The sequence below is a fragment of the Lepisma saccharinum genome, chromosome 23 (assembly GCF_977018435.1).
Source record: "Lepisma saccharinum chromosome 23, izLepSacc3.1, whole genome shotgun sequence".
NCBI classification, from domain to species: domain Eukaryota; kingdom Metazoa; phylum Arthropoda; class Insecta; order Zygentoma; family Lepismatidae; genus Lepisma; species Lepisma saccharinum.
Window position 1 is genome coordinate 9,799,476 of NC_139251.1, and position 13,401 is coordinate 9,812,876.

At 40.0% G+C, this 13,401-nt stretch overlaps 1 protein-coding gene across 1 annotated transcript in view; it reads left to right on the forward strand.

Annotated features, from left to right (window-relative positions):
* Positions 1 to 13,401, forward strand: part of drosha (ribonuclease 3 drosha) — a 221,289-nt gene that overhangs the window by 72,604 nt on the left and 135,284 nt on the right. The window lies entirely within an intron of this gene.

Here is a 13,401-nt window from a genome sequence, read left to right on the forward strand (position 1 = left end):
AGCATTGTCTACCCTTGTATTTTGAAAACTTCGAATAAATTTTTGAATATGAGATACTGATTTTGGTTCCTGGACGTCCATTAATACAACATGTCAGAAGTTTCGGGGGATGGGGGGTGAACCTTTGGATATCCAAAGTCCCTCTCTAAATACGGCCATGTGCTGTGACACTGGACAAAGATTTTATGTACATAATACGCCATACAAAAGTCCATCCTTTGTCACATTAATTCTTATAAACAATAGATGAAGAGGAAAAGTGAAAGTTCTTGTACTAAATTTGTCCCCGGAAATTTAGGAAAAATAAATTCGATTTAAGATGAAAATGAAATCGTACCGGCATCATTTTATAAATGGCAGTTAAATAAAAACTCCATTACGTTGGGGATGGGAGCTCAAACACGCATCCAATAGATAACATTAATCACTCACATACAGCTCCTACTTTATGCGGCAGCGGTAACAAATCATATAAATTACTTGAATGTCTTATCACTCGAATACTTTTATTCTCGTTCTTTGTCTTTCAGATGTGCGTAATTTAAGACCGTTATTGCTTTTATTTTCTGTTACCTACGGAAATCTTTCTAGCACACATGTAGACACTCCAGGAAAGGAAATATGTATGTCCCTCCAAGAACTTCAAGTGGCAATGGCATGAAATTATACGATTTGGTCTTAATTGATTTCATATTTTAATTTCCGCTCTCAATGCCATCATCAACCGAGTATTTACTTTCTGAACACATAGTACGTGTACGAGTTCTGCATACCATATTTTGAGAAACCATGCTCTAGTGGTAGGTTTTACCCCCATTGACCAAGAAAATACACTTGGAAGTTTTGGTATTTAGTTCCTTCCTTTAATTATACATCTCTCCAGATTTACAGTTCCTATACGGATATAAACATGAGCCTTATTGGAGATGAAAGATAGTTACAATCCTTTCCCTGTACTCATTGGGTAGAACGAGGCACTAAAAAGTTTACATATTTGCCCTATGATAATATAAGTCATGTCATCCCATGTCAGTTCAACCAAAAAAAAAAGAGGTCTTGGAACCTATGCTCTCAGATTTTGATGAAACTTGGCACATTTAATCCTTTCATGCTGGCGAGAAACTACATGTTTTTTCTCTAACTTGTCTGGTTTCATTTCTATAGTTTCTCAAACTTTCAGTGATTCATCCTTTCTTCTATTACCAAAGCTTCCAAGTGAGCTGCACTGTCTTGGAAAAATAATTCTATCTCCCTTACAAATATTCAATCTTTTTGAAATTTCACAACAATGATAACTAAGTAATAAGGATTCCAGAAAAAAATATTTCAACATATCACACTTATATTTTAGTAGACAATTAAATTAATAAAATAGTATTATTATCTAATTTTTTGGGACCGAAAACTTGGTTTACTAAAATTTCAATTATTATCGAGAGGGAAAGGTGCAACACCAACACAAGTATTTTTGTAATGAACTTATAAGATCTAACTTACCCAGAGATTATGTTTGTAGTCATATATTTGGTTAAATTGCAGCATATTTTAATGTTGCTTATTACGTGAATTATGCATATTGTTAATGTAATTCGTTCAATTGCACCGATTTTTAACCCATGCTAGTTGATAGATGAGGGGAAGAACTAGCTCCCCACCCACAACCCCCACCCCCATACACGCGGAGATATAGAAAGGGGGTTAACAACATTGTAAGGGCACCCTTACATACAATTTCAGTAGCAGCATTTTAAAAATGATGTTTCAGATAGTCAATATGTTTCGAGCACATTACAAATATTTTCATTTTGTGGCATTCTTCAACCCAATTTCTCCTCTATTGAATGGCTTTGTTGGTTCCAGTGGCGGCGATTGGGTTCCAAAACTAGGGATGACAAGGTGCCAATACTGAGGGAGCAAGGACAGTTTACTATCTCTTGGTAGAGAAAGTTTAGCATATTGCGGGGGCAAAAGTGTCAAAAATGGGGGGTTAACTGCCCCCCTCGCCCCCTAATCGCCGACACTGTCTGATTCTGTGCAGTGAAAGTACTATGAGGTAGGTTTTATTTTAACTTACACGGTCCATACTTTGGGATCCAATATCTCCTGTTATTTGTGATTTCTGCACTCGGAAACACATTTTATACGTATTACATCATAGTCTAAATCTATTGAGTGCCTTCCCGATGGCGCAGTGGTAGTGTCATCGCCTTGTAATCAAGGGGTCTCGAGTTCTAAACCCTGTGGAGGCACATATAGTGTTTCGGATCCCACTTTAAACTGTACGTCCAGTTCCGATTAGCTACTGTGCATGAAGTGGACTTAAAAACCAAATAAATAAATCAAATCAATCAATCTAAATCTATTGATTAAAAATTTGACATAATTCATTCTCGAGGGGTATTGTCGGTTAAGGGTCCTGGACATAACCACTCCTAAACCACCCACTCTAATATAAGTAATTCTAAGAGTACGCTTTCAGTCAAATAATCAATAATCATGGGCATACGCAGATTTTATTTTTTCGTGGAAGGGTTGTAAACGAGGAATATTCCCCCATAATAGTGCCGCACCCTGAAAGAAACACTCCGTCGATATGAAGCATTGATTGGAAGCAACTAGTTACAGGTAATAGTTACTTTACGACACTTAAATTGCAAACTTGAATATTTGTGGCGTGGGACAAGAGCTACATTTGGCAACTTTTAAAGATTTTCGTGGAATCACCCAAGCCAAATTTTCAAGGCTGACAAAGCACAGACGCCAACTATCTCCTCGTTTCCTTGTTAAAAGAGCAGGGGAGGGGGAGAGCGCATTCAATCCTTCCCAGGACCAGAATTTGTGGCCAGGTCTCTTATCTTGACAAAGATTTCCAGATATAAACGTTCCTCGTATTGAGAATGGAATCTGCTTCAGAAAGTCGCCTAAGGGGTAACAAACAGGTCCACTCGGTTCATAGCTGCAGAACAACGAGCCCCTTTATTTGATCTGTGATAGTGATAGAGAATGCAATTACTTCGTTGCTGATTTTCTGCAGTGGTAAATGGCTACTGCTCGCAAACCAAAATCCGCGAATGAACACAGCAACACCTACAGGCATGTTGTGAACATGGATCTTAAATAGTTCTTTATTATTTCGTTTTCCTTTTTGAAGTTATATTGTTCGTCTACACGCAGTGTATGCTTGCTTATAGACTGAAGGGGCCTGTGTCGCTTGTCGCTTCGATAGCGAAGAGACAGGCAACAAGCGACACGGAAGTTGCAAGCCGAAACGACAAACAAGAGAAACTTGGGCAAGACGGTATTCAGTCCAAGCATCACACGTCAATGCGAAAGGTTTCATGTATTATTAAGGGTTCGTTTCCAGTGACACGCATTGCTTGTCGTCTGTGAAGGGACAAACGATAAGAAAGAATTCATCGCCTATTCCAATAGACCGAGCGACACGTAAGCGATAAACGACACCTGTAGCTCCTCGTGTCGCCTCAGTTCGAAAGATTTCTGAAGATTGCTTTCCAAAAGATACATGTTACATGTCGCTTCGGTCTGAAAGTTCAATAAATGAGTGGTTTTTTTTTTTATTATTGCTATTGAATTCTTATAAGAACTTCTATGCACTGTGGAAATGGATTGTTTTCTTTAAATTCTAATCTTGCCGCTGTCAAGAAAAAAAAAGAATTAAATGTGTGTAGTGCGAACACAAAACCTATCCAGAACTGCAATACATAGTACATTACAGAAAAGAAAGGATTTCCTAAAAGCTTCATAAAATATTTCTCGTGCATTAGAAACGAGAACTTTTAAAACAATAAGCAAATAATATTTTTTTAAAGAAGAAAAGCCCTCAATTTTCTTTATACAGTTTACAATATTTTCTTGAACTGCCCATTCCCTATCACAATTATTTTCACAAAAACTGAATCTGTATTGTATGAATTGCATTTGTATTTGGAGTTTTAACACAACACACAATTAATAACCTTGAATAAATTGAAAAATGGGAAATAAGGATGGGTTACTTCCAATTATTAAAGAGTATTAAAAAAAAGTTTAGATATTTGTTCATTACTCTTTGCACGTTATCCTTTTTTAGACGTAATAAATGCTGGTCTGGGTTTCCAAGAAAACTACGTTTTTCCAAGTAAATAAATGTTTGCAATTGTTTAATGTTTTTTGTTTGTAATTCTTCTAGACGGGACGAGACTTTTCACGAGCCGTCTTGTATTGTCTCGTGTCTCATCGCAACAGTGAGACGTGACAGGCATTCAGTTTCATTTCGAATTTCAAAAAGCTTGTCCCGTATCGTGTCTCATTTCGTTGTTGTTGTTGTTGTTAAGTTGGTGTTTTAAGTCCACTTTATGCACAGTATGGCTAATCGGGACTGGACCTACAGTTTAAAGTGGGATCCGAACCACTTGTTCCTCCACCGGGTATCGAACCCGGGACCCCTAGATTACAGGGCAACGACGCTACCACTGCGCGTGTCTCATTTCGTGAGCAACACTTTAGATCATGTATATATTTTATTTATCGGAATTGCAAAGATAATCCGTTAGTGGCAGCAATGGCCTTGTGAAGCTCAGTTTTATAAATTCAGGATAAAATTATTCTTTTCCGAGGATTAGTTGAGTCGAAATGTACAAAAATGTTGTTAAATTTGTTTATCTCGTCCTCTATACGCTGTGAAAGTTCGTGCATCGACATGCTGCGTATGTTTCTTATGCTACAGACTTGAGACGAGACCGAAATTTGCCCCTCGAGATCGAGATTGGTGCTTACAACTAGAGCCGAGACCGAGACTATGCTAAGTCTTGTCTTATCTCGATACCAGCTTATAAGATTCCTAATTCCAATAAAAAAATTTACAATGAGTTTGTAGTATATTGAAGAAAATTATTATGACATGTTATTTATTGTTGTTATGGGGAATTCGAAAAGAGGTTTTCTTATTTGAAACTCAATACCTCCTCTCCACTAGAAATAATTGATAATTTGTCCCCTCCCTACAGGAATACTTTCCGCCTCTAATGAATAATATAAATATATGAAGACTTATACAATTAAGACTTATTAAAACTTTCGAACCAGCCAGAAGCATAAATAAAATGCATGTAAGTCTTCACATATTAGTTTATTCCAATTAATGATTTTTATAACAAGTAACTCGGTTACTTTTTAACTGTAACTGTTTTAAAAAAGTCACTTTCCGAACCCAGCATATGTCCCTGCGATATCCATTTAAAAATAAACGCAAACGACTGTGTCAAATAAAATTATATATGTGAAATATATATTTTTAGGTTGACCTTCAATTTCCAAGGAAGGGGCACGACTTCCTGTGCCCCGCCTTCTGGGAATTATTTAAAATTTTATACTCTAAAAAATTGCTTCAATGATATTTTGAAGCTAAAATCTTAGATTTTAAGTTAATTTGAATAATATATACTCCGGTAGCCTTTTTAAAAAAAATTCAGAAATAAGTTGTCAAAATTTCAGAAGGAATGAAAAAGTTATCAATTTTATTTCTGGGTAAGTTAGATGATATAAGTTCATTATAAAAATACTTGTGTTGATGTTGCACCTTTCATCAAACTTTGAGATCATGGGTAGCATGGTCTGGTTGAATTGACATGGAATGACCCATAAACCTTTCAAATCCAGAAGGGACACACATTCCTAAGCACTAAATCACATTTAAAACACGGATTTTAAAAGATGAAACAAATTTGAAAAAAATAATAATAAAACGAAGGAATGTGTTTTTTCAACATTGATTACACTGGGGAACAAAAAAAGATTTTATTTTGTGGCATAAACTTTAATAAGAGTTTCAGCACCCAAAACAGCTGTGATTGCCAATTGTATGATTGGTTCAGTTGAATTGACTCCAGTTATAAAAATAAACACACAATGGAAAATGTAGGAGGTAAAACTACTCTACGCTTTTCTCGGTAATATCAAAATTTGATAATGGGCTGAAATTCCCATTAAGAAACTTATTTATTTATTTGTAAATTGTTGCTAGGCAACTTATGAAGCATTGCTAGGCAATATATCGGACACAACAAAGCTTAAGGAAGAATACCAAAACATAAAAATGGTTTTAGAAAAAAATTGAATATGCTGAACATAAGTGGCTCGTGTGTGTGGATTTGAAGATGGTGAATTTTTTACTAGGACAGCAAAGTGGGTACACAAAATATCCCTGTTTCCTATGTTTGTGGGATAGTCGTGCTAGAGAAAAGCATTGGACGATAAAAGTTTGGCCCCCAAGGGAAAATATTAGTGGGAAAAGCTAATATCATTCATGAACCGCTGATAGATAGGGACAATATCATCCTTCCGCCACTGCATATTAAACTTGGGTTGATAAGACAGTTTGTAAAGGTCTTACATACAAGTGTTGATTGTTTCAAATATATATGCCACACTTTTCCAGGACTAAGTATTGAAAAATTGAAGGCAGGAATCTTTGACGGACCACCACAAATTCGTACACTTATAAATGATGCCAATTTTACAACTTACATGTCTTACATCGAATCTGAGGCCTGGCTGAGCTTTGTGTCCGTCGTCAAAAACTTTTTGGGGAATCGCAGACCAGAAAACTACCGCGATATATATTTGGAAATATGTTGAAAAATTTTGAGAAAATTTGTGAAGATACATTTTCTACATAGCCACATTGACAGATTCCCAGAAAACCTTGGTGATTTTAGTGAAGAACGGGGAGAAAGGTTCCATCAGGATATAAGGATAATGGAAGAAAGGTACCAGGGACGGTGGGATCGCCACATGATGGCCGACTATTGTTGGAGCTTACAGAGGGATTGTCCTAAAAAGCAATACAGCAGGAAATCGTATAGAAAACGTTTCACATAGTTTGTTACTTCATTGTGTACATATTTTCTTAATTAGTATGATCATAGGCCTATATAAATTTATTTTTATAATAATGATTGTAATCACAAAAAGAAATATTAAATTGTTGTTGGAAGTTCATTTATATGTATGTCTTATGTTTCCGCCATTTTGGTTTAGTTGCATTTATTTCATAAATTAGAGCCAATTCAGGAAATATAGTATCATATCATTATTCAGCAGCATGAAATTGCCCTAAATTAGCTCTCAAACACTGTGCCGCAATTTCACTGTTCTCCAGTGTTATTTTTGTTTCAAAAATCATGGCTAGAAGTTAGTTGGTACCTGTGTGTGGTTTTACTTTACATATGGATTCAAATATCTCCGAATATTACTACCCTTATAAGGTATTTATACATTAAGGGCTTTAAACCTATTGGATTGTTTTTCTGTGTCTAAGTAAAGCTCTTCTAGTCAAGTGAAAATATCAAAATATCTGCCGTTAAATAAAGTACCTGCAGTCTTCCCTTCCCGCGGACGCTTTCTATGAATCATCTAGCGCATTTTTCATGGTACCATAGGCACGCACACTGACTACCAGCAGGGTGGAATGTGCAGGTGCAGGTAATTCTTAGAATTAGGCGTCAATTTCATTAATGCCTTAATGCCTCAGAAATAGACATTTGACGCTCATAGAAATTTGTAGGAGATCATCAGGAATAAATCGTAATATCTCTTTTTGAGCTTCAATTCCATTCGATGTCAGGTCAAATAGTATTCGATGTAAATTACAACGGGAACAAAATATTATCGAAAAATTGATACATTATATTGGGTGAAGTAAAGTAAAAAAAAGGTAAAGTGCTCCCCTGTGCTTAGCACCACGACATGAATGCGTATAGGGGATGCGGGGGTTACGCTCCACACTTCCTTGATCCGGTCGTGAGTGGGGGTGATGTGATCAGCATCATGCCCCTGACCGCCTTTACCCCCCAGGGTTTCCCCCAGGTACCCATGTTATTCGATGCTGTGTGGGCGCCGGGGCCCCTTACAACGTTAGAAAAGTTCCTGATTTGAACCGGCCTTGGATCGAACCCGGGACCTTTGGCATGGTAGTCAGACGCGTTACCGAATGAGTCGCTTATTGGGTGAAGGAAATTTATAATTATTCTTGAAACAAAAATAAATTAAATTTAATCCTATCTCCTCGTGTCTCGATCTGGCCCCGCCATAACCCTCACCCTCCATCGCCCTCCACTTGCCCTAACCCTCCAACACCCTCCACTTTCCCTCACTCCGCACGCCCTCACCCTCCGAGATCGCAGTCGCCCTCGCCCTCCGCCCTCCACCGCCCTCACCCTCCGAGATCGCTCTCGCCCTCGCCCTCCAACGCCCTCACCCTCCGAGATTGCTCTCGCCCTCGCCCTCCAACGCCCTCACCCTCCGAGATCGCTCTCGCCCTCGCCCTCCACCGCCCTCACCCTCCGAGATCGCAGTCGCCCTCGCCCTCCAACGCCCTCACCCTCCGAGATCGCTCTCGCCCTCCGCCCTCCACCGCCCTCACCCTCCAAGATCGCTCTCGCCCTCGCCCTCCAACGCCCTCACCCTCCGAGATCGCTCTCGCCCTCGCCCTCCACCGCCCTCACCCTCCGAGATCGCTCTCGCGCTCGCCCTCCAACGCCCTCACCCTCCGAGATCGCTCTCGCCCTCGCCCTCCACCGCCCTCACCCTCAGAGATCGCTCTCGCCCTCGCCCTCCACCGCCCTCACCCTCCGAGATCGCTCTCGCGCTCGCCCTCCAACGCCCTCACCCTCCGAGATCGCTCTCGCCCTCGCCCTCCACCGCCCTCACCCTCCGAGATCGCAGTCGCCCTCGCCCTCCACCGCCCTCACCCTCCGAGATCGCTCTCGCCCTCGCCCTCCACCGCCCTCACCCTCCGAGATCGCTTTCGCCCTCGCCCTCCACCGCCCTCACCCTCCGAGATCGGAGTTGCCCTCACCCTCCACCGCCCTCACCCTCACAAGTCTTCCGGAGGGTGAGGGTGAGGGTGAGGTCTGCCCTCACGAGGGTCGCCCTCCGGAGGGTGAACACCTCTGGTCTTGACGAGATGGGCAGCTATATATTATGCCAACAACCTTCAAAAAATCAGTGAGGTGATGGATGCTCTTCCAGAAAATGAAGCGGCTTCAATTCGTGAAAGATCATTTTCTATTATGAAAAACATTCTCTCTGACAGACGACTAGCAATGAATGTTGAGAACTTAAAAAGCACCTTGTAGTTATGTGCAATCAAGACGGAAAAAATTGAAATGCTCTTCCCAATTTAGATTTTAACATTTTGCCAGAAATTATGGATAAAAGTAAGCGACTTCCAAATGAGCCTTTTTTCGGTTTATTTTGCCTTTCTTTCATTTTTAGTGCCTATTTTCCACATTATAAATGCCCTTTTGCCTGCCTATTTTAACGAAAATAAATGCCTGAACTTCCGGGCTCTAGTTATTACATTCTACTATAATTGTGCAGTAATTTGTGAATATTTTTTTTAAAAAATATTGTTTATTAATCATGGTATGTATTGCATAAAAACTCACCCCCGATACTTGCTTCCCTCCCCATATGCAACAGTCAATTACTATTTAGTTTCATTTCTCGTTATTAACCTTTACATGTGAAGTAAATATTCCAGTACTTGGTTAAGTGGAATTCTAAGTGTTCATTTAGCTGAAATATTATATTATAATTATATTATATTATAATAACTACCGCTGTAAATGATAAGATTGATCTTATTCTAGTGACCTTCTCTCAGACAAGTACACCAGTTGTCCTTATGATTTGGTCTCTAGAATTTTGATTCTTTGTCTGGAAAAACTGGAAAAGGCAGGCAATTTTGTTTTTATGAAATTGTAGACACTTTAAGATGTGAAAATATAGACAACTTCTATTTCTCATGAAAAATTATGCTCTTCCACTTGATTATTAGTATTGTGTAATCATTTTATGTCCTCCTCCGTAGCCATGCGGTCTGAGGTGCTGTGCTTTGGGCCCCGACTGCAGGAAGGCATGAGCTCGAGTCTGCCTAGGTTCAGTGTCTGGGTTCTCGGCCAGTGTAATGGGCCGGTGGCAACCCACCATCGTGAGGAAATTGGGGAGCTACGAGTGAGTAGCATAACCCGGTCTTGGAAATCTCCTGCCCGACCCTGTGGCTGAGTGGTTAGCACATCGTGCTGCGACGCCAAGGGTCCCGGGTTCGAATCCTGGTCGGGCTTGGTTGTTTGTGAATGTCCCTTCATCAATTTCATCATTTCATCACTCATCCCCATCTTTGCAAATTAGCCAAGAGGCACAAAACGCGAAGTAAAATAAACTAAATCAATCAATCATTGGAAATCTCCTACAACGGCTATGGGTTTGATGTGCTAACCCCACGTCACCCCATTACCGGTTGAAGAACTCCACACCTGTAGGTAGGATTGTGGGAGGGAGACTGGCAGCAGGGAGATAGGCCAAGGCCCTTCGAGGGATGTCAAGCCATGGGTTATTATTATTTAATTATTTTATATTGTTACACGCACACATACACACAGGTTTTCATCCTAAACCACTGACAAAATATGATAACATGTACAGTATATGAAGGCAGACAGTTTTTTCTTGATAACAGTAAAGTGCTCAACTCGCTAATCACCACTTGAAAAATTATTGCCTAAAATGTTTATGTGACCATGCACTAAAGATTCATTGTTGCCACAAACATTTACTATATTCTATATAACAAATGAGTTTGAGTTTTTAAGTCCACTTTATACACAGATATAGTAATCGGGACTGGACCTATAGTTTAAAGTGGGATCCAAACCAGTATGTGCCTCCACCAGATATCAAACCTGAGACCTCTTGAATTACAAGGCAGCGACATTACAACTACTCCACCGGGGAGGCCTTCGCTGAGACAACATACTAAAGATGTTAGAATTCTACAGGATAATCCCCTGAGATTAATCCTTCACTCAATTCATGCAGTTATGACTGATATTTAAATGTAGGAAAAATATTTTGAAAGTACCTTTTTGACATTTTGAAAACACTTTTTCCCCTCCATTTTGGGATCCTGATTCAAATTTACTTTCCCTAGATATGTATTGGATACAGGAGGCGTGTGTGGTAGCATGTGTCTCACATCCCTAATGAAAGCCTTGCAGGCAGCTGATATAAACCAAAGTTTAAGAACTGCAGTATATTTTTCATGGTTTCTGATCTTATTTGAAATGCAAGGGAACATATTATGGACTCTTTCAAAAAATATAATTTCCTTTGCCCATCACTTATTAATTTCCTTAAGAAAAAATATTCACAAAATCTGAAATGTGCTTCTTTTACTTAGTTTTTGATTCTCAAATTGTCAACAATGCTAGTTCACTTGTATGAGGCACATTTCAAAAATAAGGGCCGATTGATTATATCAAAGAAGAAAGGAAGTGTAGCAAGACTGTAATTGTGTTTACAAACATATACATATCTACTTCGTTTCTCAACATAGTCACCATAATTTTCCAAGGGCTGTCATCTCTCCACTTTTACCGTCTCTCCCAACTTGGAAGTTTCCTGCACCTTCTATCGACTTACTGCCCTCTCAAAGGCAGAAACACCAATGGTAGAATGCCAGCATACGTTTTTAGAGCTTCCAACTCAGCACCCCAATTTTAATATGTTTTACACGGATTGGCCCAAATCTGCAGAATCAGTGGGATGTGCCTTTGTTGTGGACACTCACAGCTACAGTTTCGTCCTACATTGGGGTGCCTGTTCAATCTACACAGCAGAACTGTTTGCAGTCCTCAAGGCCTGCAGAAAGTTCTAGTATACACAGATTCCACCAGTGTGCTCCAGAGTCTGAGAGTACCCAATTCCAGACATCCTGTAGTGCAGCGTATCTTTCGACGGCTAGTGTCCTTGTGTGCCAGAGCTGAAGTGTGCTTCTGTTGGATCCCTAGTCACGTGGGCATCAAGGGGAACAAAGCAGCTGATGCTTCCACTAAGTCTGCTGATGCAGACAGCGACGTTCTCGTCCACCTACTGCCAGCTAGGGACCTTCAGAATGTGTTTCGTTGTCGTCGTTCTTGAAACATGGCAAGCCGAATGGGATGAGACAAGGGGGGACAAGCTTCGAACTATCAAGCCCGTCACTGGTGCTTGACGTTCCTCACCTCGTCTCTTGCGCCGAGAAGAAGTGCAGCTCCGAATAGGTCATTGCTGTCTAACACATAGTCGTTTGCTGCAAGTACTGGACCCTTCGTTGTGCCGTAATTGTGACGTTGTTTAAGTGTTCGACACATTCTTCTTGATTGTGCTGATTTTAATCCCTTTAGACAGAGTTTTAACCTTCCCAATAACTTGTCATCCATGTTTGGTGACGACGTCAGTCTTTTAGCCAACGTTTTTATATTCTTAAGGTCTCTTCCTCTGTCTTGGAGGTAGTTTTTAAACTATCCCTACCTTTTTTAATGTGTTGCGTTTGTCCAGTGCAGGTCCATTTACAACCTGCATTTTTTAACCTTTCTTGAGGGGCTTTTTACACCCCTTTTTTATATTTGTAAATTTTAGGTAAGAGTTTTATGTAAGGGGGCATCCACGCAATCACTGAAGGGTGCAAAATAGCCTGATGTGCCGACACCCAAAATTTTTAATTCAATCAATCCAAGGAATTTTTGGTATCATTGAATAAGTTTTTTTAAACCCTGTACATAGAAGTTCAGCAAATCCAACACTGCCGTTTTCAAAACCTCAGTTTTTGCAAATCATTGACATGCATAGTCACTAGATGCAAGGTCCAGATTATACGGGGAGTGATCAAAAAAGTTCCCATTCGAACCTCTCGTTCATCTGGAGAGTGAGGGCAGGGCAACAGTGTGTGGTCTAGCATTGTCATGTATAAGAACAGTTCCTGAGCACAGCATTCCATGTCGTTGTCGGTTTTTGTATGACACATCTTACTTTTGATAGTGCACAGTAAGTCTACGATCTGATTGTTTTCCCCTACTCCATGAAATTCACGAAAAACACACCTCCTTTGTCCCAGAACATAGTTGCCATGACTTTTCGTGCAGATGGAGTTTCGTTGAACTTTTTCATCTTTGGTGGGTGTGAATGTACAGTCACGGACACTTCTGGGTTGTAACGATTCTATTGAAAGTAAATGCAGTCATTACAACCCAGAAGTGTCCATGACTGGACAACACCATTACCTTTTACCCTACTCTTCCTTCTCTCGTTATATTTGGACCATACACTTCTCACAATTCTCTCAGCAGCATTATGACTTTTGGCAGTAAAAGATTGAATCACAGACCGTACTTCTCAACTGGCCATTAGTCATTTTAACACGATCTAAATCACAGGATAACCAACAGCTGACTAGCGAAAATATGATTGTTAGGTCACCGATGGACCAGTTGATGTTATTGCACAGGAGCAATCGGATCACTGTTGACAGTCACTTTTTATAAATAAAGGGCCCTTTCTTTTGAAATGCACCTCGTATTA